At 43.3% G+C, this 8,262-nt stretch overlaps 1 long non-coding RNA gene across 2 annotated transcripts in view; it reads right to left on the reverse strand.

Annotated features, from left to right (window-relative positions):
• Window positions 1–1,762: 1,762 nt before the first annotated feature.
• LOC116696205 (uncharacterized) overlaps window positions 1,763–8,262 on the reverse strand; it is a 43,151-nt gene continuing 36,651 nt past the window's right edge. The window contains exons 3-5 of one of the 2 annotated variants that reach the window (XR_004333654.1): window positions 5,537–5,646; window positions 3,109–3,182; window positions 1,763–2,400 (exon numbers count right to left, since the gene is read on the reverse strand). This is a non-coding gene — a long non-coding RNA (uncharacterized LOC116696205). Of the gene's footprint in view, window positions 3,183–5,536; window positions 5,647–8,262 lie in introns of both variants that reach the window. The other variant, XR_004333653.1, reaches the window with a different exon arrangement.

Consider the following 8,262-nt stretch of genomic DNA (forward strand, 5'->3'; position numbering starts at 1 on the left):
CTCTTCTATCAGTTGAATTAGTGGCCTGTCAGAGATGGTTCTGCTGCAGGGCGCTGGCAGCTGCCCCACTCACTCCACGGCCTATCAGCCTCACATTCAGCTGTCCATGAAGGAGGGATGGAAGGACGGAGGGATCATTGGACAAAGTGGGAATAAGAGAGATCAGGCTTCAGAGGGCTAAAGAATTTAGAGATATAGTGATAGAGAAGAAAGAAGGATGAGTTGTTCTTGATGGGAAGAGGGAGTGGAGAGATTTGGTTGAAGAAGGAAGGGATGGAGTAGAGAAGTGTATCCGCTCAGGGGCCCCGTGGCCGAAAGCCAGGCAGTTAGTCAGTGTATGGCTGAAGAGGCTATACTCTCCTTTTCTTCCTCTCTTTCCTTGTTTCCTTCTCTCCTTCTGTTTCTCTTACGATTGCCTTCATGGTGGACTCCAGGGCTTCTATCTCTCTCTCTTTTCACTCTCTCTTTTCTCCCACAATCAGCCGGCTGACAGGCAGACTGGGGCCATGATGGACGATGCCCTCTCCGAGTCCGACAACATTTTCTCTCAGTCCCCGAAGCAAGATCGGGCAGCATCAGAGGTAGGCCGGTGCTGGCCTCTTTCAGTGTTTGTGAGGTCCAATTGCTGTGTTCAGTCACCCCTCTCACGACCCCCATATCAGCTGCGCTGGGCTTGTGCAAACTAAGGCTGACCACACGGCCCTGCCTTCTCAAAATCTGCACACTGGCCATGCCACAACATTTAACCACAATTCAACTCTGTGACTTTACTCTCTTTCTCTTTGTCACAAGGAGCATAATAGAAACATGAGGTCATAAACAGAAGAAAAAGTCACATAATAGGTAATCCAGACATGTCACAAAAGAAGATGACCTCCCTCAATAACATTTTATTATACGCATGCTTGCATTTTGTGTATAATCCTAAGTAAATTCCTATCTCAAATCAAAATCACCAATTCAATAAGGTTTTTTAATTCTTATCTTACCTGCAACTACATAATAATTTTGTTAATAATTAATTTAATCAATCCAGATAATCAATATTGCAAATTTCAAATATGTTTTGTATCATAAATCAAAATACAACTTTGTTCGTAAAATTTAAATATTTTTTGATTACAAGGGCTCCTGCAGCAGAAAACAGAAAACAGCCACAACTTAATTCAATCTCATTAAATTGATAATGCTAAATCAATGAGCCCCGCTGTGTTAAAAGGTCTAGTTCAAACATTGATTACTGTCTTTCAATTCTTCCACAACAATAAGCTAAGGGGAGGCAACTTATCATTATTGGCCTTAAAATGCTTTCATCTGCGCTTCCCGAGGTGTCTTTGTGGTGTAAAAATTGAAGGGGGGGGGAGAGGTTTTCCCCCTCCACACATACACACTCACACACACAGTGTTGGTACACCCGTGGCCACCCACCCACCACCTCCTCCTAAGACTCTAGGGCTCCCCATCCCCAGCCTTAATCCAATTTGTTCAGTCCCACTGTCTTCTGCTGGCACAAAATTAAAGGCCTGCTCCCACAAAAACACCTCACATTTCCAAGGTATTGGCTGCCCTGCAAGACTAGAAACTTCATTTATTCTGGCTAACTTCTCAATTATCTTCCCAGTAGTGGAGACGTGTAAAAAGTACAAAAATCAATAAGATTCCATTCCCCTTGTATTGGAAAGGGGAAAATTAATGAGATAGGACACTCTCTTAATCAGAAATAAATGTTTTAATTCAGATAATGACATAGTTTTCCCTTGCAGAAGGATGACAAATGCCGAGGTGCTGTGAGACCCACCAAGAAGCCGTTTCAATTTTATTGTAAATATAAAAGGTATTGATCTGTGAGATGTACAAACCCTATTGCTTACAAAAGCCATTCAGGGGGACTGGGAAAACTATTACACGACGGGTCAGAAATCAATAAACAACACTAAGAGGTGGCTGTGCCTGCCCTCTCTGGCAGATCTCTGGAAAGCCAAATGGCAGAGTTAGTGACAGGCGGCTCGGTGGCGGAGCAATGTTAAGGATGATAGGGTCAGCTGGTTAATGTGGCGCAGGCCCTGACAGGTCGGCAGCCCACCTCAGAGCTGGAGGCCTGACAAGCTGCCATTTAAACAGACACTGACTCATCAGCCTGTCGCTACAGTTAGTGTTTCACTGTGGTGGGCCTCCGCTGACAGCAGCTACGCTGCTCTCTCTCTCTCTTTCACTTCATTTCTTTCTCCTTTGCTTGCTTTCAATTTATTCATCTTCATCTCTCCCTCTCCCTCTGTGTACTCTTTCTCTTGTATTTATTTCTCCCTTTCTTGCTCCTTTAGTCCTTAGTTGTTCCTCTCTTCCCGGGTTGGTTTGCATCCACTTAAGATCAGGCAGGCAGCAGTAGTTACATATGTATGTCTGATGCCGGAATAAACAAGTGAGAGAGAACAAGCTGTTTGGATTTGTATTGCAGCGGCTTGAATGCATAAGTTTAGTGCATTGACAGTGTACACACACACACACACACACAAACACAAACACACACACACACACACACAGAAGTTTAAATTTGACTGTGACCATTTGTCATGTCTTTACTGGTAATCTAGTTCCTCCCTTTCTCATATTTCTTAGTCTTTCTCTTGTCTACGGACTATAACTAAGATGACAAAAAAAAACATAACAAATCTGCGAAAAGCATCCATTTGAAGACTACTGTGACAGGACATAGACAGCTATTCTTTGATGTTTTCTGTGTTATTTATAAATATTTCAATATTAAGTATGAGATCTTTTGAACATAAAGTGGCTTCAGGACTACGGCAGAAAGTAATGGGTGTTTTCTAGAGTTCAGCGTGGATTGTCTTTTGAAAAAGTCCCAAACAAAACCCGTGACAAAAGTGTTTACATATATTTGATAAATCAAGCTGAATCTGGCAGATGGATTCTGGAAGACCAATATGTACAGGTTATGTCAGTGCCCTGTGTTAGAGAGGTTACGGGGGGCCTGAAGGGATGGATTGGTGTTGATTTAAGAGAAGGAAAGGGAAAAAGTTGGGTTGTCTGAACAGTAATTATGGGGAAAAAGCAGGAGAGTGACCAGCCAGCCAGGTCAGATGACTTAACCTCAGATCTATGCACTCCATTGGACTGTCGGAGGGTCAGGGCCCTCTGGCAACTCTCACATCCTGGTCCTTCACCTACATCAAAGCCAGAAAACAGCACACTGCTTATTAGTACTTAAACCATCTTGTTATATCAATAATGTATTATGACATCATCTATGTTTTAGATAAAATATGGGAGAGTGACAATCTGGTGAGACACAGAGAAAAAGATGTACAAAAAGGTTCTCAGTAAGTGTTTGAATCTATAAACGCCTCAGGAACATGTGATGATGTTGAGCCACTGGGACGCCACAGCAAAGCTACCTTAGCAAACATTGTAAATTGATAAATCATTGAAAGACGCAGAGGGACTGTATCTGCTGGGAGATGCTAAGCAGGCTTAGATGGGATCAGTCTGTGAGTATTGCCATCTTCAGCAGGGGGACATGCGCTACATCCGCCAGACAGATAAATAAATCGAGACGTATGCGTCTGTATACAAATGAGTGAGCCTGTAAAGGAGGGACAGAGAGTGTGGCTAAGAGTCCTGATGGGAACGGGGAAAGAGGGATAGAAGGGGATGTCAGAGAAAATCCCACGCCATCTCCCCCTGCATTGGGACAACGATGATGAGATTTAGGAAGGGTCAACGGCACCTATCAGTAGGTGAAGTGTTTAGTGGGAGTGTTTCTCCACCCTCCTCCTCCTTGAGTGTCATCCCATGTCACTCTCATCTCCCCAGCCTGATGATGAGGGGGCTGGGGGGCCCAAGGTGCTGGCTCTCTCCTCGGGTGTGGGTCATTTGACCCCACTGTGTAATTCCTGCCTAATGCCACTCGTACGAACAAAGCCCGCATCCGTGGCACACTCAGACCCCACTTGACCCCCGCAACCCAACACAATGCAATTGGCCGTGTCATTATATCAGGCCTGCTCTGTCCCATCTCTCCCTACATGCAACGCGGGACTGTATAAATTGATTTCCAGCTGCTGGCAAAGCACCTTTGCATCTTTCCAACCGGCGTGGGGAAAATGAGAAAAAAAATGACAAGGCAGGAAAGGTCATCTGATATCTTAGATGATATCCAGGAAAAAATGGCTCTAAACAGTCAGGGAAAAAATATTTATCTACAGCTTCATCTGAATTTCCATTTAACACCAGCTGCAGCACCTCGGTCTGAAGCAAGATGGTGTTTATCTGCAGAGGCTTTAGCAGACTGGCAACCCAAACCCATGCAAATAAAGCTGTAACATATTGGGAATAAATAAATTTGACTGCATATCGTTGTGTGAATTGATTTAAACTACTGAATGAAATAATGAAAAGACAATACTTTTAAGGGGTTTTTTTTGTAAATAAATATAAAACAAGAACAAATGCTACTTTGAGTTTAAAATATGTTGTACAATATAATACGAATTAAATAATCTTTAGACCTCTGTTTCCAAGTTTCCTACTTTAATAGAACTACTTATGACTCTCGCAGGTACAAACTTTTAACACTAGGGTGCTTTCTTTTCTTTTTGTTTTATAGCAGAACAAACTCCTCATTTTTCATGGCTCTGATGTATATGGTGACCGTGACTAGTCCATAACTCAGGCTAAAGAACACAGGCACTTTCCCCACTTTGTTGTCTCACCAAAGAGAAGACCTTGCACGGCATGGCACGGTGCAGCGTGCGGCTAGGGGAGAGACAATTTATGATCCGGTGACACCAGCAGAGGGGGTGATTTATAGTTTAATTTGCTGTGGTAATGGACAGAGGATAATAACATGTAAAATATTAATCAATGTGTAGCAACAGCAGACATCATTTGGTAAGCTTGTTATCCGCTGCTCTGCCCCTGACAGTGAACAATTAAACTGACATGAGGAAAACAAGGCATTGAGCAGGAGTACATGGACCAAGCCTAGGGCAGACGGGGCGGTGGGGGTGGGGGGGGGTGCCAAGTCTGGGTTGGGACCTAGAGGCAGGATATACAATGAAATAATGATCGAATTAGTGGTTCAGGTGAAAAAATTTGTTGGGCCTGTGTTTCCCCTGGGTCCTTATGTGAAATAAACACAAACAGTTTAAAATTTTAAATGAATGTTGAAGTGTTTTATGGAGAAAATTCAGCTTCCTTAAAAAAGAAAAACTCAATTATTAGATCATTCTTACAGACGTTTTTCATGTAAAACACTGTTTTCTTGAGAGGCAGGAGACAAAACAAATTGCCTAAAGGACCACTAAAGGAACAAGCAGGCTATCTGAAATCATGTCCACCCGCTTGACCTTTTGTTTTCTGTGCCAGAGACACGCACAGCTGACAAATGAGCTCTCCGAGGCGCAGATCCCAGTGTAGCAGTGTATTTTGAGTGATGTCTACATAATTAACGTGCAGTGGTTTAGCCTCAGTGATGAAGTGTGTGTATGATTAGGGCTGTTACGGGGATTCATCTAACCTTGTTGGAGCAGCGGTGAGATAGTAATATCCCCTCTCTGCTATGGTCGGATGGGGCTGGATGATGGATTGTAATTTCGCTTCATGCTGCAACATTAGAAGGAGTGCTGGCTGGCAAAAACACAAATATTTTTATACATAAAATACATTAAATGAATAATAACTATAAAACATACATTTGTATGATTATATAGCATTGTGAGGTGATGGATAAACACAGAAAAGGAGAATTGTTGATAAGATAATCAAAAGTTCATTAAAAAAAGATTTCAAATGAAAAGCTAAGATAAACAGAAATAATCAGGTTTACTGATAGGCCAAAGGTTGTTAATACAATACCTAATTAGTATTTTATGTTTTGTGGGCAAAAAGATGCGAGACATCCAAAAAAGGATAACATGTTTTTTTTCTATTGATATTATTTTTGAATTAAGTTTATATTCATTTTCCATTTATAGGTAGATGCAGCACAGTCACTATAACAAGACTGTGGATTCACATTTAATTTTTAAGACAGGATGGAAGATTGCACATCTTTCTCTTTTATTCTTTTCCCCCGTCCTCCTTTCTGTACTATAATTCCCTTTCACCTTGCTTTTTTTCTTTTAGGTGTTTCTGCCACCCATCCCATGTGAGGGCTCTCTGAGTGTGTGGATGGGGGTGGGGTTGGTAGACAGTCTTTGGTGTTAGATGTATGGAAGGTCAGTAGGAGATGAGCCCTGGACCACAGGAGAGACTTAACAAGAAACCCCTCTCAAAAATTCAATTACAGCCTCAAAGAAATTAATAAATCCTTTTTTTTCTGTTGGTAGGAACAAAAATTTGTCAACCTGTCCATTTTTCCTGCATCTCCCCCTGACCCTGGTCAATTACATTGCTTGTAAATAGTTTTTATACATGTTCAAATAATTGCTCATCCTAATGTGCAGTGATCTGTATTCGTCATGCTCCGTGGCACCGAGCCCATCACTCGACTCCGCCACCCGGAGCCATTTTGCTGCCGTGGCTGTAAGTGAAATTGAAATTGAAGTTATAATTGATATCGGGGCCCATCACCATAATGGGTTCATCATAGCGCCATCTAAAATATTAATTTTCTAATTATGGATAAATGATCAGACAAGCTGAGCCGGCGCTGGCTACGGAGCCCCTGGGAGCTGGAGCGATGCGGATGGGAGGACAGGGCCTTGTAAAGCCCACAAATCTTCTCTAATCCTCTCCCGCACAGAGCCCCGGCACCATTCCCCCCATAATGGATAAATAATAGTTAAGAATCAGGCTGTTAAGCTCAATTTTCTCTCTTGCGCTCTCTCTTTCTTCCTCTCCCTTTTTATGTTTGTATGGGCTGCCAGTGCATTGTTGAGTGCGTTGAGTGATCCTTTTTATCCACATTTTCTCTCCCTGCCTTCTGTCTTTGCAAAGCCTCCATCCTTTAACCAAATTCTAGCACACACAAGGCTGCTGTGTCAGAGGGGGGCCCTGCAACACAATTTAATTGCAATCACTTACCAAACCAATGAGGCTACTTAACAATACATCTATTTGCACAGTACAAACCCATGATTGTCTCTCACACACACACTTTCAAAGATATTTAACACAATAATAATTATATGCATTTAAATAGAAAATTCACAATTATTTTCAAAACCCAATTTAATCATGTACCCACAAAATTCCAATATTTATTCACAAATGCCGACTAGGTCATTAAAATTAACCTTTTTACTTGGCAGGTAGGAGGCAAAGGAAATGTCCTTTTTATGTGGTTATTTAGGAAGGACGGCACACACACATCCAGGAATTAAACATGCTTTGGCAGAACGTAAATTTCCGTTTTATGTGGCAATACTTTCTGCTAATTGTTTCCCTGCACCCTGATCCCATAATTAGGCCTTTACTGATTACCTAATTACCCAGCAGCAGAAGGGCAGGTTGACGGCAACATTTCAGCCATCGTTCAAAGGCTCATTATCCCTCTGAAAGTCACTCTCTCTATCTCTGCCCCCACCACCCCCTCTCCTCCCTTCCCTCTACCTAGTCTTCTCTCATTCCTCTTCTCCTCTTCTTCTCCTTGCATCACCTGCTCTCCTCTGCTCTTCTCAATGCACTGAGGATAGCAGGGAGGAGGTATAGTATGTGGTCCACAACGCTCTGCCACCCCTCTGCATTTGTCAAGCTGTCCGTTGCAATGGCAAGTTTGCCACATCGCAACTGCCCCTCTGACAGCCAAGTTTATATTGCAATGGGAAGCCGCATGTTGAGGGGAGCCGGGCAGGGAGGAAAAGATGGGAGGCAGATGCAGGGGTAACAGGCAAAAAGGGGGATTGAGGGCAGGAGGAAGGGGGTGGAGAGATGAAGAGAGAGAGCTAAAGGGAGAATGAAAGAGGTAATTTATAGGTGGTGGGTTTGATTTGCACTGGCTCTCTTGTCTCATGGCAAGATATATGTCAGGAGCAGCTTGGAGGAGAACGGAGGAGGGGAGCAGCGAGGGGAGGATCCTGCTCAGGCTCTCCCAACGCCTCAGGCCTCTCCTGGGCTTGCTCAGGTGCACAGAGCCTTTCTCATTTCACTGCACAGTGGGACCTCTAGACATGGCACTGCTATGAGCCCCGGGGACACCCCCTACCTTGATGCGCTCCCTTCTTTCGTTCAATCCTTTCCTCTGTTTCTCTCAGTGTCTCTCGGTCTCCAACTCACCCTCTTTCTCTCCCACCCCTCTCTGCT

This window comes from Etheostoma spectabile, chromosome 9, assembly GCF_008692095.1.
Source record: "Etheostoma spectabile isolate EspeVRDwgs_2016 chromosome 9, UIUC_Espe_1.0, whole genome shotgun sequence".
In the NCBI taxonomy this organism is placed as follows: Eukaryota; Metazoa; Chordata; class Actinopteri; order Perciformes; family Percidae; genus Etheostoma; species Etheostoma spectabile.